Source organism: Athene noctua, chromosome 9 (genome assembly GCF_965140245.1).
Source record: "Athene noctua chromosome 9, bAthNoc1.hap1.1, whole genome shotgun sequence".
Lineage (NCBI taxonomy): Eukaryota > Metazoa > Chordata > Aves > Strigiformes > Strigidae > Athene > Athene noctua.
In genome coordinates, this window is record NC_134045.1 from 23,141,370 (window position 1) to 23,163,829 (window position 22,460).

Genomic DNA, 22,460 nt, shown 5'->3' on the forward strand with positions numbered 1-22,460 from the left:
TCTCTACAGGAGAAAAAAAAAAAAGAAAAATAACATAGTATGGAACGAAAGCGTTGATTTAGGTTTGTACTTTTTTATTCATATCTGGAATCAGCAAAGACAGTTCCTGGGATATCATTAAGGTTCAGACCAAATAACATGTACAATTTCTGTTCAGAGTGGGAATTCCATCATTGTTTTTGTAAGGCTAGCTGCTGGAAGGGTCATTTTTATTTGTTTATATAGCATGAGGCTGGGTAAATAATAAGAATAAATGGAAAGCACACTATGAATATGCTAATATTGTAGGGCGAACTGAAATACTAACAGTTACTTGTGTAAATGCAGATACAACAGTTGCAACAAAATAAAAACACATTTCAAGAATTAAAATGAGTAATGAAGATGTTCTGGTTAAATACACTGTTGATTTTGTCTGATGATGAAAATCCTGTAAGATAAGTTGTTCCAAATTTCAATTTGGGTAGAACCATCATAGCTAAACTCTTCCTGCAGATGAAGGCTGAATTAGTTTTTCTTTAACTGTTATCCTCAGCTGTTGTGAATTTTATTGTGAATTATTAAACAGCTGTTGCATTCCTCTTGAGATGTATTTCCACTGCATTCATAAGCAGTAATTGCATGATCAGGTTATGTTATGGAGTTAACCTGGATCTTGGTGAAAGAAATCTAAAACATAGAAGCTGCTATTAATATCGGTGGAGTGACAGTGATTTAATCGAGATCAGAGTTGAGAGTTATATATTTGTACGTCTTTCTATACATCATTGAACACAAGGCCTTATCCTCCTTTATATAGTTGAAGCTGTGAGTATAGGCATAAGGTTTTGGCTGTATAGGCATACTGAAATATTTGGGAAAAAAAAGCTGGAATCAAGTATATCATTTTTATGAATATTTAATATTCATTGAAGCTTAATGTGGTGACATGTGCTCTGTTTACTCTGAACAAGGGTAGACATTACCTTTCACTGCCTTGTTTTACATATTGATAGGACTAGAAGTTATTCTTTGTCCTTATTTTATTATTTATGTAGTTTCTAGTAATCATGTAACCTTTTTTGCGTTTTCACATGTAGTTGCCAGTGTTTGACAAGCTGTAGGTATGAAATGCATTATGAGCTGCTCCTTAATCATATTAAAATTAGTTTCCAGGTAAATGTTCATTTTCTCTCCTTGTGACAAGCTTGTAATGAACCAACTGACGATCTTTTCATTCAAACCGGAAATGTGTTTCATACTTGTGGGTATGGCTGCAAGTGGAACACTAACTCTTTTTCGTTGTAGGTCACTAGTACATTCTTAATTTATTTCAGATATTGATCATTTATTCAGAATTCAAAAGAAACTTCCTTTTTTGGAAGACTGTACCCCTTCCCCTTCACTCTGTGTTGTAACAATAATTTCATAATCAACTGAAAATGCATTGTAACAAATGTCAGAGATTCCTTTTCACAGTCAGTAGTATGTACCAGAGTGTGACTATCTATGGGATCAAGGGACCAACTTCATTATGTTTTCTTTTAAACTAAATCTTCTTGTCATGACCATGTAGATACACATACGCAGACCACTGAGTAGAATGGCGTAGTTTTAGTAGATTCACATCCCCTAAATCCAGATTTCAGTAAAAGAAAGTGGTGCCAAACAGCTCAAACTCTGCAGTGTTTAAGCTTAAATGCTACTGGTAGTGCATGAGCTCTGGGTGTGAGCTGTGAGCTCCTGAAAGTCTTTCACTGGCCTCATCTCTCTAAATCAAAGAAATTTACAGCTTTTATGAACAACATGTTCCTCCCAAACCAAAATGAGTTTCATGTTTAACTTCATTACTTCCACGTTATGGGACGATATTTAACCGTTTGTTACCTGCTGTATGTTCTTTCTTTACTCAAACTCTATAGCAAGTTTATTTTCTCTGCCAAGGATTTTTATTTTTTTAATTTAACTGGCAGTTCCCTATTTTTGCTCATCTATAAACTAATCCTGCTTTTCCTTTTTTCCCCTCTTTCTATTGAAGTTTGTTTCTGATTCAGTAGACATGTTTCTCAGTCCAGCTTCCAGTGAATTCTTCTATAATTGTTTCTATCCATTTTCTCTTGCCGCACTTTGGTATTTATCCATGTAGCATTTGGCATTTTGAATACCTTACCTGTTAGTCAAAGTTTGAATAATTTTTCTCAACTTTATCTTTTTCTTATCCTCTTCCTCTTTCCCCCAGGTATTCATCTCATTAAACTTCATAACCTCATTTTCCTGGTGTCAAGAATACCAATACCCGCCAAATTACTTTGTGCAAAAGTGAACCTATAGATTCAGTGTTAGGTAGAATTTGTCTATTTCTCTATGCAAATGGCATCCAGTCAACCAAGGTTTCATGTTGTTTACATCTGTTTTCCATAGTTCTTCAAATTTTATGGTATATGTCTTAAAATTATTCATCAGGTTCTGCTGTCTTGCTGCTCCCAATCAATAGTTGTACTGCACAGCTTGATAGAAATCTTTATGTGCGTGTGTTTGCATGTATGATTCCTGATTCCTTCTTTTTGTATTAAAATTGTATTGTATTTCTTTTTTGAAGTTCCAAAAGAAAGGCTTTGCGTTAGATGCATAACCTTATTTTCTATCACAGCCATCTTCCTTCAAGCTCTGAATCAAACCCATTTACTGAAATAGTCTTCTGCTGGAAAATAAAAAACTGCTCGTATAGGTACCTCCTATCTGTCTTCCTGATCACTGGGTCAGACTGCAAATGTCCATGGATTCCAAGAATTCAGTGATGAGAGATGTATATTTATGCAAAGATATAGATATACTGCACTGTGAAACTTGTCTAAAGGATTTTGAGGCCTTGCTAAGGGATTTTTATGGTATTACTCTCTTGTTTAAAATTATTCATTACAGGATTCCTGGGTGTTTTCCTGTGGGGCCATAATTTCAGTAGTCACAAACCCAGTGGAGTTTTCTAGTGACTTTCTACTTATTTATTGGCTCTAAAATTGTACTTACACATTGTCTATTATTCATCAGAAATAATAAATAAGTCTTGGAGAGAGTCAGCATCACAAACTTAAATGTATAAATCTCAATTTTAATATTCAAGTGAATGTTTGTATTGGACTTTCTTGATGTTGCTGTAAGCCACATGTTCCAGCTTTTGATTGTTTTTCAAAATTACTTTACTCTTTAATGACTTGAAGGTTTAGTTCCTTAATTAGGGAAAGACACAAGAAGTTACAGTGAAATGTTGTGCCAAGCACGTTTTAAGGGGACCCTCCTCTCTCTGCCATTGGAGATGGGTACAAGTAAGAAAAAAAAAAAAAAAAGGAAACATGGAGATTGGGTGTAATTTTTGTATTTATTTAATCTATCTGTGAATAATTACAGAATCTTTTGTGTGTAGTCCCAATGAGGATGTGTTTTCGTGGTGTGTTAACACATTTTCTGTGTTACTAAGGTCATTCACCTTTTTCTGTGTGATTTTTTGAACTCACAGTAAATACCACTGGTTATTTGGACATCTACAATTTGTGTGTCATCACTTTACTAGAGAGGCAAATACCTGGGCGTAATTACTGAGAATATAAACTTGTAGATGCATTACATCAATAAATACGCATAAGGATTTTAAGCTGGGGGATGCCGTGACTTATAATTAATGATAAAAATATGTGAATAGTAGGTGATCTAGTAATGGATTTCTTTCCTGATATATCTTTCCTGGAGAAATTTCATTATATAGTTAGTTACAGTTAATTAGCTGTTTTCACGGAAAATTGTCATATTCCTGGAAATAGCCTAGAGTCAAATTCTAACGAAAGTACACTCCAATATATGCTTAAAGTGATTGTAGATGTTTTCAGATTTCTACGAGGAGGTCTTTTCCTGGACAAACTGAGAACTTGGGGGCTATTTATTTAGTAAATAAATAAAGACCAATAGAGAAATAGTTTGCATTTTTTTTTAATTTATTAAGACTCTAATTTCTGTGTGAGACTGAAGTCAGCATATATATATCAGGAAAATAATAGCTGAACCTGATTCAGTGAGACCTATGGCAGTTTTTCTACTGACTGTAATGGGTTTTGTGTTAACTGTACTGCTGAATTCTCACGTTTTTGTTTTATGAGTTATGACCTAGTTTATTTCCTATAATCTCTGATCTATCCAGCTGCCAACTCTAGGGTTTAGAATCTGTGTCCTGCTGCAGATTTACTTCAGTACATTAATGAGAATGACTGTAATCTTATGGATTACATAGGCAGGCAGAAACATTTGGACATCTCAGTCTTTGAAAGTTGGAAAGTGAAGGCTGGTTAAATGAACTTGGCAGCCATCTCATTTCACTTGCTGGAGGCATTTAACAGAAATTATTTTAAACACATTTGACGTTATGTGACTTGTAACAATATGCTGCAAGCCCAGTGGGGTAAAATCTTAACTGCAGTGGTTGGGAAAATTGCTTGAGAATTGCATTTAAAAAAAAGTAACTCGTTTTCCATGATGTACAATAGCCTGGATACATTGCATTCCAGCCAGGGAGCCCTAAACTGGGACTGATAGATGTCTATAAATAATTGCTAGAAATAAAGGGACATTTGAAGACATTCAGAGAGGAAAGAGAAGGAATTAAGAAGAGTAGCCTAGAGGGTTGTTCAGTATCGTAACATAATAATTTGTAAAAATGGATAAAGCATGAGGAAGGGTCTGAAGTATCATTGATAGCTATGCATTGAATAACAGTGTGTGGCTACGATTCAGATAAACGAAAACTGTTTCTATGGATGGCGGCTTCTTAGCAAGAGCACCCTGCCAGGGGGTGTTTTTGTTTGTGGTTTGTTTTTTTTTTTTTTTTTCTGTATTTAACAATAACAAGGAATAACAACTGCACAAATGAATATAAACGAGATTGGATATGATAGATGAGAATCAAAAGATGGCAAGAAAGGCAAAATATGTTCAGGCTGGCCAGCAAGGTGGCAAGGATATATAAAGCTTCTTTGATATGCACCTGTTTTCATCTTCGATACATTTAAAATATTATGGTAGTATCTTCTGGAGTGTGGTTTTTGTTCCTCGGTAATACCTGCTGGTTTGTGGAATAAGAAGGTTACCAAAGCTCTACAATGAATAGAATGTAATTGAATTTGGTGAAGTCTCCAGATCTACTTCTTCTTTTGACTTATAAATCCAGTATCATGGAGGAAAAATATAAGGGTGCTTTTAAGGGTTTTATTTTAACCAAAGGATTGAAATTACAAATAATTTTTTATTTTTTTTTTTTTTTTAAATCACAGCCATTAGAAAAGAACAGGTAAAGGGTATGGTTCCTTTTTATCTAGGTAAAAGTAGTATCTGAAATTTCCCAGTGGCTTCTGATTCTCCCTGCATCAGTGTTAAGATGATCTTTCAATCCTTGTCACAAAAGTTGGTGCATTCTGCATGTGCGTACATTTGTTCATAATTTGGTGATTGGTTTTGTGTTGGTTTTTTTTTGGGTGGGTTTTTTTGTTGGTTTGTTTTGTTTTAATGCATTGCATGCATTTAAAAAATAAAAATACACTTCCTGGAAGAATAAATTGGAGGGGGTAGTTCAGGATACCAGATTCTAAATAGTCTGAAAAACAAAATGTTGTCAACATCAGCACCCCTTTAGAGCACGTAGGGTGTGGGTTGCATGTATTTATTGTGCTGATGATTCTTACTGTGCTGAATTTTACTCGAAGTATGATAGTCAGATTTACAAAGTTTCTGAGGTTCCACACAGAAAATCTGCAATTGGTTTAGTGGGATGCAACCATTGTGTAAAAGTATTTCACAAAGCAAAATGCTTCCTAAGCAAAGTAGTCTGGGGCAAATACTTGAAAAACAGTTTGAGTGTAGATAGAGTTCATGACCATAAAGAGAATAAAATCCAGAATGTTTGAGTAAGAATTGCAGAAAAAATGTAATAGAAGCAAAGAGGTATATTTCGATGGGTTTCAAAGTGTACTTTAAGTAAAGGCACATGCTTGAAATACTGTTGTCACTGATGATGGCCTTAAAACTATGAAAAGAATGAGTTCAAGACAGCAGCAGAAATGCTTTTCTGCTTACAGTCTATAAGGAGAATGAAATACTCTATGAATGCTTTTTGACATTTCTTGTAATAAGAGAATTATGATGAACTCTTTGGGGTATTTAGCTTAAAAAAATTTTAATATTACCACTGGGTTTACCAAGGAAAATAAGAAACTAACATTTAATTTTCGTATGCTGGAAGCTTGCATATATGTGTTGTAGAAATGCTTTGTAAGATACAGGAATTTTGATTATTTTAATACTAGAAAATAAAATCACAGAATGGTTTGAGTTGGAAGAGACCTTAAAGCCCATCTAGTCCCAACCCCCTGCCCTGGGCAGGGACACCTTCCACTAGCCCAGGTTGCCCAAAGCCCCGTCCAACCTGGCCTTGAACACTGCCAGGGAGGGGGCAGCCACAGCTGCTCTGGGCAACCTCTGCCAGTGTCTCTGGACCCTGTGCAATGTGCAGAATATTGCACTTTGTTATGAATATTAATTGTAGGAGTCTCACTACATCATAAATTAAATCCTTAATAGCCTGCCTGCTATATGTCTTGGTCCCAGTTGGGTGAGCATGATGTGCTAGCCCCAAGGATGTATTTCACCTATCTTGTATTTATTATACTGATATGATCCAAATCACTTCTTTTTCTCTTAAGCTAAGCAAAAGAAGATTTCATCCTGATTTTTTGTATTTGTTCTTTTTGTTTAAAAATAAACAAACAGCAGCTTATAAAGACGTGGTTTATCTTTATATCCTGTGTGTAAACCAGAGCTCTGACTATAAAAGAACTGTTGAAAACTTAAGTGTTTGTTAGAACCTGTCTTTATGGATGGTGCTTTAGAATATTTTTGAAGACCTATCAATTAATTTTTAGTTTCCTTCTGTTGGCTGCAAAAGGTAGGTAATGAGTGAGCTCATTATTTCATATTAAAATATTCATATTTAAAAAGTCAGCAGTAGAAAACTTAGAAGTATATATAGATCTGAACTGCAAAGCTGAAATGTCTTGATAAATCCACCTCAAAAACATCTGAAAATTAGATGTTTGAACCTGAGGTTTTTTTGATTTGAAGCAATGTCTCCTGCAGAGTTACTTTAATTTTAGAGGAGGTTTGAAATGTCGTATGTTACACATTTAATTCTGAAACACCGCTACGAACCGCTGTAGAAAACAAATATAAATTGGTTCAAGGAATTTGATAAATTCAGGGAGAAAAATTCATAAGCAACTTAATTATTCAGCATGATAGGACTTAAAGAGACTGTGGCCTCGAAGCCTCTGAGTTAAAGGAAACAAAAGAATACAGAAAAGTCTATCTTTGGAAAAACAAGCCTTTATCACATACGTTTTCATTAGTCCTCCACTGCTGGAGATGGGATTCTAGGCTTTGGGTATAACTCAGCATTGCAGTTTTTATGTTGTTTTGTGTATGAATGTGTATAGTTTTGTGCATACTTTAAAAATTGTTGATGGCAAACTGTCAGCAATCTTTTCTTAGGATTAATCATCTGCATTTCAGCAAAAATGCACTTGCTGCCTTGAAGTTTTTTTGTAATCTAGCCTGTAAATGTAACGGATGTGAACTAGGTAGAAACATCTGTAATGTCAATATTTTAATTTTCAAACAGAAGCCAAGCAGAAGCCAGTTGGCTAATTATGCACAGCTGCTTTGTATATCCCAGTAGGAATTTGTTCTCAAATCTGTATGGGATAAAATATAGCTGTATATAAATGTGGGTATTGTGTGTATGTATATATGTATATTTTTACACATTACGTATACATACGATACGTATACATTACGGAGAGATGAACATATACAGACACACAAATACTTACCTGATCCTTTAGCAGGTCCTAGGGATCCTGGTATGTTCTACATATACGCTGTATATGTATGTGATGACAAGAAAAGAAATGTATTTATTAATAATGTATTGTATTATGACAGACAGAGATGTACATCCAGTCTAATCTGCCTGTGTTTTTTGGAAGAAGCTGAGAGGAATAACCCATTAAAGTATCATCCAGTGATTAACAGGTGCCCAGCCATGCAAGTGTCGTTAAACCAGTACATTTTGAGCAAATTAAAATAATCTCATGTGTAGCAATTAGCAGTTCACTCAAACTGGGTATGCGATATGAGTGTCTGGAAGCAGGAGTCTGCAGTTCACTCCAGGGTTCAATTATTCTTGATTTGCAACAGAAATAGGTTAGACTCAGAAAATGCTCCAGACCAGTCTTAGGTGCGCAGGTCAGAGAGACTGGTCTGTTTGAGAGGACTAGAAAAGATAAGCCACCCTCCTCTTTACCAGACAGAAAATTCCCTTTGACTTTCTTGTACAACTGATTTGTTTGCTCACTGCCCCTCCTGCTAAAATGAGCCTTCATCTGCTTTTCTGTAGTTACACACAATGATATATCAAAAACCAATGTTACGGCCAGATCAGTGTTAATGCCTAACGTTAAAGGTTATAAAAGCAGTATGGTCTCTCTATCTTGGACATTTCATGCAGTACAATATTCATACTTCCACGCACAGAACAGAGAAAGAGTGTTGGTAAGCTCTTTTGACTCTTCTTACATTATAGCCCAGGTTCATTAAATAAAAATAAGCATGTTGCTTAATTAAAGAACAAATGAATTTTTAAAAAAATGCTGGAGTCCTTGCTGGGTACTGAAAAACAAGGTCTCAAGTGAGTTTGTGTAATTCAGTATGTAATTCTTTGCAAGGGGAAATTTATGTATTAATAAATTTTACCAGTGGCTTGTGCACCTGGGCTTGTGCACCTGTTTTATGCATCTACTTCTGTCCTCTCAGAAAAGAGAAGGATGAGCTTTAAAGGTTCGAGCCGTTTGGTCTCACGAGACAACGTCATCCATATAATCAATTAATTGGAAGATACTGTAACGCCAGGAAAACCTTATCTGAATAAATGCATTGCTGTGTGGCATACTGCAGAGGAGGAGGATGCCCCAGCCCGCTGGATAGGTTTTATTAGTGGTATAAAACCTCAGATTGTGTTGATATACTTCTAAATCACCATTTCTGGATATTGTCTTCCCACCACCTATTTGCAGGCCAGCAGCCCTGCAGGCTATATGGCGAGTTGTGCTTTAAGTCAGTGGACTGTCAGCATCCACACCGCTGTATTTCATTCAAGCCCTTTAAAGTGCATGAAAAGGGTGATAAATCCTCACAACTTGCAAAGATGTGCCATAAATTTATTATATGATTTGGAGACTGATGGCAGTAGATACAATAGTTGAAGCCCTACACCCCCTTCCTTGTCCTCTCACTCAACTGGACGTAAATCCTGGAGTTGTGTTACCAGGTATTATAACAATGGGACATCACTTCCTTTGACAGTAATGCTGTGGTGTGGCCACTACTCCAAGAGCTAAATGGAAGAAAGCCTATAAATTGTCAGGGCAGGCAGGATTTGTTTGCCTTACCATGCAATGCCAGGATCAGTCAATAGACAGATCCATACTACATTTATTGTGAAAGAGATACGTAACTGAATTGAATACTCATCATTTCAGAATGGCAGGATTATTCATTCCCTTGCAGGTTAATCTGATTGTTTATCCCAATAGTATTTGAAAGATATTATCAGCTAGATTTTTTTTTTTTTTTGAAAAAAAAAAGATATAAAAGAGATGTTTTTAAACTGCAGGTTCATGTTTTTCTTTGCATTATTCTCCCATTTCTCCTTTTATTTCATGTTCTCACAGTCCTCCTTTTCCCACCGTTAAATACAGTGCCTGGGGTCTAAAACTGTGGTCTCTAGGCCCGTGAAGTCAAAGGATAGTTGTACATTACATTTGTAAGACTGAAAACAATTGTGATAGGAAAAGAAACCTTAGTGAGAATGACCAAACAGTAAAAAATAGAAGAAGTAATGATAAATAATCTATTTTTATAGTATTATAAGTGATTTTTTTCTTTATAGAAATTTTTTAAGATAGTTCACTTGGCTTACATATATTGAGCAAAACTTCTAGAAAATGTAATTCCTTGATTTCTTCATTCAGATTATGTCTTTCAAGTACAGAAAATGTCTAGCTTTGCACGCAGCTATCCATTTGCACACATAGTTGCACTAAATGCAAACATACTTCAGTGTATAAGCTTCCCGTGGCTGTCCACAAAAATAGATGGGGAATTACATTTATTTTTAGAAATCAAGTTCCTATTAGTGAGCAGCACTAACGTGCTTGAAAGTAAGTAAAAGAAAGCCCACTTTTGTACCTCAAGAATATTCTGGTAAAGTTGATAAGATTATTATTGCGTTTCTTAGAGGGGAGAAAAACCACAAAGTTGCTGTCAGCTGGTATATAAGATATGCAAAGAACACATGACTGATCTAGAATCCCACATGAGAAATGTGATAGGTTGAAGGTGAAATCTCGCAGTGGTGCAGATTTACTTTCCATCCATCTTCTGCCGGTATATGTTGGAAACTCCCAGTAGAAATGTCTTTTAAATATGGTTCTGAGAAAATAGTAACAGATACGTATTGAAGACAGTGGTTTTTGGAATACAAATGAAGCTCATCAATATTACAATTTAAGCGTGCAGCAGTAAAACACGGTTAGCATTATTGCAATTGTTATCAAAAGGTTATCCTACAATTTTTACGTGGTTCTAAGTTAGACTATTTCATAAAACTCTAAACCTAGAAGGGGAAAACAAACAACAAACAGACAAAACCGATAACAACGACGACAACAAAAAGAACGTTTAAGGATCACTGACCAGTCAAGAACTTGAGTTTCAATTCCCTTTGCTCTTTTAAGAAGTGCTGTATTTTCTCAGGGTTGAAGGTGTCGAAGGTGTCTCATGGCTAAAAAACATACTTACATTCACTTGAAGTAGCTGAGAACCAGTTGGTTAGGAGGGCCGCATTCAAATGCTGAATACATTCACCAGAGTTTTCCAAATGTTTTTCAGGAATGTTTATTGTTAAAAAAAAAAAAAAAAAAGGAAAAACGTGCGATAGATAGTGTGGTAGAATTTATAAACCACCTTTAGCAACAGCTGCTGTGAAGGGGATTCTATTGAACATCAAATGTGTATATTGAACAGATGCCAGAAATAAAATATTTGAAGTCACTGCATATATATATATTTGTGTCTGTTTTCTCACTAGGAATGATTGGGATAACAGATAATGAAGGTCTATTTGAAAAATATTTTGAGAGTTTGAAATCTGGATCTGTTTTTCAGTTAGAGTAAATCCAAAAAATAACCTTGAAGAAAATTGTATCAATGCATCTAAATTAATATTAAAGTTAATTTCAAAGCAATTGATAAAAAAAAAGTCAAAGTAGAACAGTTTTTTGTGGTTGACTTTTAACAGTAAAAATTATTTTTCTGATTTTTCTCTATATAAAAAATGTGGAGAAATTCACCTAATCTTTCAAAATGTTTCAGTAGTAACAGAAGTACATATTTTGGTACCATAATTGCTCTAATAATTTTCCTTCACACTTTTCTGCTAAGAGTATTTGTTTTGATGTATCTGAAAACACTGTAGGTCAAGTCATAAGAAAAGGCGGAAGCGTTAGGTTATGGTTAACGTAGTGTTGAAATGTATTAACTTATCTGATAACCCTGTGATATGACTGTTCCTTCCTCAAGTATTCCAGCCCTTGTTTTGGGTGACCTGCTGCCATGATTGTGTCTGAATCTAATTCCAGAATTGTTGATTCCTTCCCTAATATTGACCAAAAGTGTAAATACCTTTATTACCTGGAACTGTGTATCCCATCATAGTAAATAAGTCAAAACACAATGTATGATACACACTGGTGTGTAATTGTCACTACAATATTCTCTCAATTTTTCAACTAACCGGCCATTTCAGTATATCAGGGTTTTGCACCTACTTTCCAAATAGCTTTCAGAAATAAGTATCGACTCTCTTTTAGTTCATAACACTAAGTCAACCTCCAATTGTTTTCAGCAGTGATTGTTTGCAGCTAATAAGAATAAATAAATGTGCGACTGATAATCTCACTTTTCTCATGTAGCTAATGAAATATTTGAAATATAGATGTTTTGTTATCACTAACTTTCATGGCTGTTTATCTCATAAAGCAATTAATATTGCTATTATCCTTAGCATCTTAAGCTAGTATCAGTATGGCCTGCTGCCTTTTGTAGACAAATAGTTGAGAATAAAAAAAGGGGAGCCAGGAATTTATGTTTTCTAACAGGAAGAAGAATATTTTTTGCCTTTACTTGCAGTGCATATATTCTCCATGTAGAAAAAGGGAATGCTGCCATTCAGGGACAGCATGATTTCTTCTGTTTGTGGCCTGGAAGGTTCTGAACATCTCAGGTCTCACAGCATTAGCATATGCACCTCTGACTTTCATGAATCTGCAATATTGGAGTCTTGGGACTAGATTTTGTAGTTCAAATTTGAAAAATGTTCATTTGACTGTAAGTGTTAGTAGCTGCACTGCTCCTTGTCTCCCAGCAATGTAGACAAAAATGAATGGAAAATATTTTCTTGATGGTTTTCCAGTAAAAAGGAAAACAAAAAATTAAAGGATATTACAGTTTTCAGATGGAAACTATATGACTTCATTTTCAGGTTTTCAGTTTTGTATAACAAATCAACACTATGAAAGCAAAATTATTTTTCATTCAAAACTAAAAGTAGAAAATAATTTGGTTAAAATATTTTAAATTATTTTTGCCACAATCCTTGTTTACTACACTTACAAACTACTTGTACTTTAAAAATGTGTAGCACCATGTTTGTGCTAAGAATTATCTTGGTGGAAATAATGTATGTTTTCTCAAGACAGTTCTGTCCCAGCTCCAAATCTGCTCTAACAGAATGCCTACACAGAATGTTCTATTCTAAAATTTAGTGCCGGTAGAATATGATTTTAAGAGTAATAGAAGTATTCAATAATTGTTTTAAGAAATAGGGATGTTATTAAAAAAAAAAAAAATGCCATTTTGAATAAAACAAGCTTCCGTGGCAACATTTTACGTGCAAACGTTATGACAGTGCATGTGTAGTATCACAAAGAAATGAGATTGATGTTACTGGGTGAAATCAGTTTCCTCTGTGGAATCTCTAAGAGGAAAGCAGAACATGATGTTTACTTTAAAAGTGAAGAGTACCTTCTACTTTTAATATTTTTTCATTTTAACCATCAAAAGAATTGTTAGGAACCTAGGTAGGGAAATTTATTTTTAACATGGTTTTGAAATTGAGAAACACTTCTGAAGACAAAGCTACTTTAATTGATGAAACAGCCCGTGGTACACTGTAGGGTTTGTCCATGGGGTCATATGATTACTTCTGCAACGAATATACATTATGTATTTTCTTCCACCCTACTCAGGGTGTAATTTTATCCACAAGAAAACAGTACTTCTTGGCCTTGCTGCTTTAGGCTTTAAAAGGGCAGATTATACTTGATCTCACAGAGGGAGGTAAGAGAGTTTTTTCCCAGATTGGGCAGGGCTTAAAAAACCCCAACCAAACCCCAACTCTACAAATTGAGTTGGACAAACAATTTTATTATTTTCTCAAATGAAGATTATGTTGATTTGTTTCTCCAAGCTGTAGTCTCTTATCTATACTGATGTGTACAGTTCCTTTGGGCTTTGAAAACATTGTCAGTGTCTCAGTATGTTTTTACAATCTGAATTCTGTGATGCCTGATTTTTAAAATTCTGTTGAATAATCATTATCTTTTACCATTGGCGATTTTAAATACAGTATCTTTCTTTAAAACAGTTTTTAATTCTTAAAGAGGTAGTTATTAAAAGTTTATCTGTTATTTCTTGCCATCAACCCAGTGCTCCTGTGGTGTATCTGAGAAGTTTGGGAGGCATCTGAAACACTTAAGTTAAAGGGGGTGTTAATGGAAGATCTCTTTATGCTTTCCTGTTATAAATGAGAAATTTTTGTGCCAACTGAGATTGACATATTGTAAAATCAATGGATGTAGGAATGTCAGTGAAATTCATGCAGGCTTGTTATTGCTAAAGACCCATGTGCTGCAGATCCAAGTCTTTGGAGATGAAATTTGCAACCGTTACTATTTAGCATAGCAAAAATCATTCTTGCTACATGACCACACCTTTGATTCAGAATATGAAGATAATGTGAGCCTGGATCTGTTGATAGAATATACACAAATTTCAGAAGGGCATCAGCATCTCAGTTGAATTCTGTCCAGGAGTTTTCTTTCCAAATTCAATTCGCTAACTTCATTTTCTTTTATATTATTGCATGAACCATTAATTAATGTCATTGATTTTGTAGTCTGAATTCTTTAGCACCTGCAGCACCTTTGCTGGGAAGCATCGTAGCTAAGTACTGCTACCCAAAGCACTCTCAGTAAAGTCTCTGATTCAGCACCTAGGTAGCATTTTTTACTCTTCAAAAAGTTCTCCTCTGGGGTAAAGCACCAATTATAAAAATGCAATCACAGCATTTGCATGATATTAAAATAAAATTCATGGAGTAGCATATAATAGCAAATCAAACTATTAAACAATATAGAGTTCCTTTCTATATGCAAGAATAGGCTCTTACTCCCACAGGCTATGTAAGTGCTACAGTCAGAATTGTAAACGTTTGCAGGATTGGGCTGGTTTTGAGCAAGCCCTGGCATAAAGCCAGGGTGAATGTATGATGAGGAGGCTCCTGATTCCGCTGATCTGTATCAATTGAACTTGCTTTGGATTCCTCCACTAAGAGACATCAGTTCACCGTTTTAAGACAGAAAAATGGTATCTAGGTACTTGCTATCCAGGATCTACATTACGCTACCTATAATAATTCTAGTACCAGCAGCAACTAAATAAAAGTGGTTTAAGGTTTTCATCTGACAAATTCTGCAATAAGTTTGAGGACTACTCAGACAAATCCTATTGGAGAAAACGCTCACAGCCTAAAACCGCTATGAGAATTCCTGGCAATTAAAGAGTGGCCAGACACTGAATGAATAGTCGTATAATCCAAAAAATCTAAGTAACCCTAAAAGAACGTAGTTACATTAAAGGAGGTATAATGAGATACTGAAATGTCTATGGTGCAGCTATGAATAAATGGATTTTGCACTGTCTATCATCATTGCTGTGTAGGAGCAACCTGTACGATGTTAGTAAAACAAACGTTCGTTTAGCAAGCAAGGTTTATGATAGATTTAACAAAGTTGTGATGGGCAGTACAGTTCTTATGTCAACTCTTTGTGCATATGGGATAAGTGGTCTCCAAATTTCATCGGCCAGAACATGCCATAGGAGCTCAGTTCCCAACAGTAGCAGAGAGGGGCCATAGATACAGAAAACAAAAGAAGTAGAGGCACATCAGCAGTTTTTAACAGACAGTGTAATGGATCATGAAATTGCGTACATTACTGTTTGGACACACTTGCAAGCATTGTTTTGCAAACTTCTTGTTTTTTAATTTAAACAGTTTTGCCTTCTTGATTTTGAGCTGAACTCTATCATAGTTTCTGTTAACAAAAACCTACAGTACTCAAAATAATTATAAGACAAAAAGATAGACATGCCTCTTGGGCTTGTTGTAATCTTGCTTATTTGGCAGTTTAATTTTGGGAGGTTACACTTTCAGCAGGCTTGGTATATGCTGCAGGCTTACTAAATAAGAACTAAAGAATTGAAAATTTGATCGTATTTTCTTATCCAGGGAAAAAAGTTAATAGTATAGCTTTTCCTTTCCAATTTCATATTTTGAAGGTTTGCCTTAGCTAGTTAAGATAATATAGTTTATCCATCCTTTGGGCTCTTATTTTCTCATTGCTACAGCTGTATCCAAGAAGGTTGAAATTATCAGCTTCAGGCTTCATTGCTATTGAATAAAGTTTTAACTCATTTCTCTTTTTTATCTTCTTTTTTTTTCTTCAAACTGAAGAATCCTTTCGGAAGCAAGCAAGCAAATCTTTTCATTTTCCCCTCTTCCTGGTTTCTAGCTTACAATTTTTCTGACGGTTCCTGTACAAGTAATTACTCATAACTGGAAAGAGTAGGGGAAGGACATCAAAATTCAGAATGTTTTCCTCAATCAGTATATAGATTAAAACAGCAGTTAGAGGATTATTAGCATACACTTCAAACCAGTGGGAACAGATAAGTCTACGCTATGCTCAGAGAAGTTCCTGCACAGAGACATTCAGAGCTTCTGATTCCACCACCTCCTGCCATGCACTACAATATGGGAACTGTTTGTCGAGGAACCTTTGTTCTGTGTATGGTTTGCTGCTGAATGTAGATATCTCTTTCCTAAATGAAACGAAACCAAATTTTCTGATAAAGGCAATGATTGTTTTCTCAGAGTTCATCCAGGGAGAGATGCTGTACTGCACAGGCTGTAACAGGGAGTCTGGTCATTCCTACCACGGCTCTATACTAAATATACTGTTGCATATAAAAAGTGGTGTGATATTTTCTTATGACTGGTATATCCTTGTATTACTTTGGCCTGTCCTGAGGGTTTTAAGCAATGTGTGCTAGAGTACAGGAAAAATATCTTCCTCAACTTATGTATTTTAGCATTTTCCTAAGCATGTCTGTAAGGATGGGTCACGGTGAGGCTACTTAAATACTGAATTTGCTTGGACTGCAGCAGCCAAAGTGGAAAACATAAAAAAGCATTAATTAAGAGAAACCGAATGAGGTAAAGGCTGCTTTGTTATTGTAGCTGACTTCAGAGCTCAAATTCTGTTTTCTCTTGCAAGTCGGGTACACCTTAGCTGCAGGCTAGTCCCTGACATGGTCCAGGAATTACAACCTGTTGAATGCTAAGTAGATGGTGTGGACCAATATTAATGAGGGTCTGTAGAGCAATCTCCTTATTACTGCTAGCCAAAGGGAAAAAAGAAGGGTATTTCATAGTTTGCTACTCTGCCTAGGGATACCAAATTTACATATGGCCTAAAACTGCTGATCAGAGCTAATCTCCATGATCATTATAGCTTGAAGAAAGGTTTAATATTCAGGATTTTCTGAAGCTTTTTCTAAACAAAAATAGGCTGCATGAAAGTGGGCCATTGGCAAGCCAGGAGTGTTTGCTGCTGCCAAGTATTTTAATGGCTTGACGCTAAGAAGCCGGGACTTGTGCTCCAGTAAAACTTTTTGCAGTTTTGTTCACAGATGTTTGCTCAGTTTATTTAGTTTTCTTAAGTCTACACTAAAGCACACTTTTTTTGCCCAGACCTACCTGACAGGTCTGCAGAGTACAAGAGCTGGAGGAACATGGCTGCTTGATAGAGTCTTGGCAGAAGACACAGTCGTAGTGATTGCCATCGGATGTTCTTAAAGTCTCCTCTCCGAGACAGTTTTCCTGGTGGGATGTGTCAGTTTGTAGTTGAGGCTGTTGCTTTCATTGCTATTAGTGTATGGAAGAAAGGGGTACAACGCTTTTCAGGGGTGAGGAATCCTTGTTTCTCCTCACTTTTGTTTTAAAGGTGTGCAAATTAATAACCAGCTTTTGTGTTTCATTCTTCATGATCCTGGGCCAAAGACAGCTGTAAGCTGACGTTAATGTGCCAGCTGAGAATTGTGCTTGCTTTCCAACCCTGCATGCTGTATCCCCAAAATTCTAATTTATGCTAAATTTCTGAGAAAACTAGAACCAGTCAGTTTACTTCTAAATGACTTCAGGGCAAATGGCAGGGTTTAGTCTGTGGATCCATTTAGGATTCATCTATAGATGCATTTGCAGATTCCCTGCAGACTTGGTACAACTTCTGCCATTTTTTGGACATTTGCTCTTATCCAGTAGATAAAAAATGAACCTCTTTCTCAAGGGTGTGATTGCCTTATAGTACAAAGGTGGAAATATTTTTAAGAAATGAGAGTCCTGGTCAAAACTTGCAACTGAAAAAATTTTCAAGTTGAAAATAGTTGCTGAAGGAAAGAAGACTGGAAAAAAATGTCATGTTATTTTTGCTGATACTTCTTTCTCTGCAGGCAACAAAAAGTAAAAATTGAAAAAATAAATACTCCCCTCTACTGTCCACTCACCACAGCTCTGGAGAGACTATTACTTAAATGGTTGTAATGACTGATAGCTGTGAGGAGGAGTTGATGGGGCCTCATGTTTTCTGTGTTTGTACTGACCCAAGTGCCTTTGTTTTGTGGCTTCTTTCTGATCTTTGTGTAGTATCTTTTCTGCCCTTGGCTGTAGCAAATCCGGGATGCCTTACACTGACCAGAGCAGCGTTTCCTCATCTCTCTGAGCCTGTATTGCTTCTGTCATGGTCCTTCTTGAGGAATAGTCACAAAGTGCTACTGAAGTATAAGGGCACAGGCTTAAATGTGTATAAATCCGTAACTGAAACAATTTTGCCTTGCAGCGCTGTTCATCTCTTTTGCATTGCATATGCTGTGTACTTTCTCACGTGTTAAACTGCAAAACCCAGATGTATTTTTTAAACTTTTGTTTTGTATAATTTATTTCTTAAAGGGTATATAATTGGGATGGGTTTTAAGTATGTGTAAGGATTTTGTCAAGTGAGCATCCTGGAAATATTAAGTGGCTTTGAAGGTCTCAGCTTTGATGTGAATTGTAACCTCGTCAGTAATATCCGTGACATGGTAAGAATTTTGTTGCCTGTAAACTGCTAGAAATGCATATTTCTATGTATTGGTAGATACAGGTTCTTCCTGAAATACATTCGTACTCATGTATACACATATGTGGTTTCTTGTGTTGCAAATCACCATTGGGAATGGGTCCCATGGAAGCTGTTCTGAGATACTGGTTCCTAATTTTTTTGAACTGTGTTGAGCACCTGTAACTTTGTTTTTACTTTTAGCATATCACTTGAGCTTTTCAGACCAATTTGGGAGACCACTGGCATGGGATACAGAAGTTGTTACTTCTACTTCTGACTTTTTAATTTTCAAGAACATAAATTCTTGCATGCTAATTAATTTTTTTGCATGGTTGGAAATGACTGCCACAGTTGGCAACTGCAAGTTGCTATGGAGATACTTTTTGCAGGCTTTAAAAGGTGAATGATGATGTTTAGATGTATTCATCATGTACCTGGAGTGCATATATATTGACATCTTAATTCATAAATTCCTACCGTGTGGCTGAGATTTAATATTTATTATCCTTGAATAAAATCGCTTAGATTCCACATTTTGAAGATTCCTTTCAGAGTTGGACAAATAACTCTGCATTATCTGCATCAGTTTGTAAAATTATTGTTGAAGCATGAAAGTCACCTTTTTGTAGGTCACACAAATTCATTGCTATTTGGGATGTTAACAGAGCTGGTTGACAAAAAGAGCATCTGCCTGTGGGGAAATTTGGCCCCACTGAAGCTTGGAGTATATTTTCTGTTAATGAGAAAATATTGACTACTTTAGATGTACACTGTGTAATGAAGTACTATGTATTTGAGAACAAGCACTTGCTGGTGTAGATTGGAAAAGCGTTTAGGGAGGAGTTTGTAAGTTGAGGTCAAGCTGTGACGTGTCGTTTGCAACGAGTAACTGTAAAGGATGGGTTAGTCTATACAGAGCCACAGAATAATGTTTAACAGTTTGCTCCAGTTAATAGAGTTGGGAGGCAGATGCTTTTCATTGATGAAATTCGTCCTCCTGCCACAGGTCAGCAAAGAGCCTATGCGCTATTTAAACTCCTGGAGCAGTTTCCTTTTAAAAGATTAAATGAGCTCTGGAGTATCTGCTTTGCAGTGAGATAAAGCAACCATAACATCCTGCCTTATGTTTTAAGACAATTTATTCAGATGTTATTCATATACTTCCTGTTTAGTCATCTTGGAAATTCAGTGCACTTTTGGGAAACACAAATATTGCCAAAAATTATTATATAATGGAGAGCTGCAAGTTGATCCATATTTTTCTTATGAGTTTAGCTCTGCAAGCAAGAGAATACATCAGAATAAAAACTTTCCACACTTCTAAGTTGCAGGAAAAAGCTTAAAAAACACAACCCTAATTTGACCAAGAGACTAAAGCGTTGAATGGATTTTAATAGTCCTGTTTATTACTTCATTTTGCTCTCCTGGTTCAGAGGTTATACTCTGGACATACAAAGCTATGTGTGATAAGTAACACTGCCTGATAATTTCACATACTAGCCAAATCATAAAGTTAACAGCGTGTAAGGCTCAGTCATGGAATTTCTTGGATACGTTCTTTATGTTCATTAGGGAAATGCAAGCAAACCAGTGTGGAACTTTTTAGGTGCTGCTTTTCTTTCTGTGCCTGAGAGTTCACACTTCATGTGCCCTGCATTGAGTCCAGGGTTCACATAGGGATGGAAAAGCTGCCTCAGGGCCATGCTAGGAATGGAAAATGCCAGTAAAATGATGGAATCTAATGAGAATGACACTAAAACCTCATTTTGGTTTTTGACCCCTATGCACATCTACTGATTTTGTTGGAAAATTGTGTTTCAAAGCTGAAAGAAGTCGGTGTGTTATATTGACTTCATATACAGTTTTCTGTTATGAATAACTTCATGAATCCAACAGTGAAAAAGAAATATTTAACACTGCAGTTTTCAAGATAATACTTCCATATTAAACTCATGCTTTACCATTCTTATTTGTGGCTAAAAATGCAGTGCTCAGTATAGCGGGAAGGAAAAAGTTTCATTGTTTCTCTATCAATCATTTTACCCTACGGACAGAAGTCAGAAACCCATGGGACTATAAACCAAAACACATTTGGAAGAGCTCCAATGAAGAAGAGTCCCAAATAATTTAACAGTAAAAAAAAAAAAAGGTCTATAGCAAAGGGATCACTGAAGGATACTTAAGTAGTTCTAGAATAATGTTCTGAGTGTTAAAAAGTTCATGTTCTGTTTCATCTTATTAATACATAATATCACCCCTCCAAGAATCTCCCTAGTGTCATGCAATAAGTAACTAGCTGCAATATTAGAAGTAATGAAATGCATGGCATTCAGAATTCCTTAGTCCTAAAATGCTAAAGGCTACATGAATATTTACATTATGTAAATTGTTAAATGCTGAATAATATTGAACTTAATATTATCTTTCTAACTTTTAATATAGAGAGCATGCAGGATTTTACAAAAAGATACAGGGAATTATAAAATTATAATTCCCTTTAATTATTGGAGAAAGATGTAATACTTTATACATGATATTATATGAGTTAATGCTTTTCGTTTTTCTAAAACAGTTGCCAAAACCCAAATGAACATGTTGGCACACGTTATTGTTATAATAGAAGCAATAGTGAGATATAAAGGCTGCTCAGAGAAGTTTGAGGTTTATTTTTCTTTATAAATTTCTTTCATTCCAGTGTGAAATATTGCTTATGGTGGGTACATTGGGAGCTTTGCCAATCAAACGCAATACTCTGAAGTTCGATCTTAAAAATGTTTAAAAAATTGCATCAAACTTCCAAGTACAGTAAATAGCCACCAAAAAAAAAAAAAAAAGAAAAAAAAAAAGAAGATAATTTAAAATGTGGAAGATCCTGGGTCATGCATCAACATACCTCTGCAACCATCTTCAAAGTAAGGCAGAAAAATAGACATAGCAGTAAAGTGGGAAGATTTCTCTAATGAATGAGATGTGGATTATAGCTTGGTCCTCTACTTCCCTCTAGAGTCAGTGGGAAGAAATAGGTGTCTCTAAAGGGTGATTAATTCTCTAGTGAGCTGGTGTGGTCCGTGAAAACTATGTTAAGTGTCCAGGCAACAGTAAACTAAATGTCACCCCCGATAACTAAATGTCTTTAAGCTGGATGTCATTGGGCTAAAAGCAGGTAACTCCTTAAGTCAAATCAACCTTTGTTGTGAAATTGGCTCTCATAATAGAGATGTCTGTCATATGTATGTTTAGTAAGAGTAAATATTTGGCTGATTATGCAGACTTTTCAATAACGTGGATCCCAAATTTGCAGTTTTGGCATGCTGGAGTTTTGTGCATTTTTTTTTTAATCAATTTTGAGGAATGATTTTAACTTAAAACGGAGGAAAAAAGAGAAACAAATATTTTTGTTATTTTGAATGACAGGTTTGGGCTAGAACATTAAATTCTCTAAAATATTTTTAAAAGGGAAAAAAGTCTGTTGGTTAACTACAAGAAACCTTTCTATTCACCTATAAATTTATTTTAATTCTTTATTTCATTAAGAAAATTGATCTTAGAAATTTGAATACTACTTTTTTGTTTCATCAAATATTCCATAGTTGCACGCACTTAACAGCTGAAGTCTTACTTTAAGCAGATTAGATTTGGTTTTGATTTGATTTTGTTTCACTTACTGTAAGCTTGTGTATGCACTAAGTTTGTTTTTAACAAATATTCTTCTTTAAATACAAAACTGTTGTAAAAGACATGAATATTCATACAATTGAAAAAAAATCTCCC

At 35.4% G+C, this 22,460-nt stretch overlaps 1 protein-coding gene across 2 annotated transcripts in view; it reads left to right on the forward strand.

Annotated features, from left to right (window-relative positions):
- The window catches only part of CDH13 (cadherin 13), a 515,595-nt gene that overhangs the window by 295,914 nt on the left and 197,221 nt on the right, over positions 1 to 22,460 (forward strand). The gene's annotated exons all lie outside the window — the stretch shown is intronic.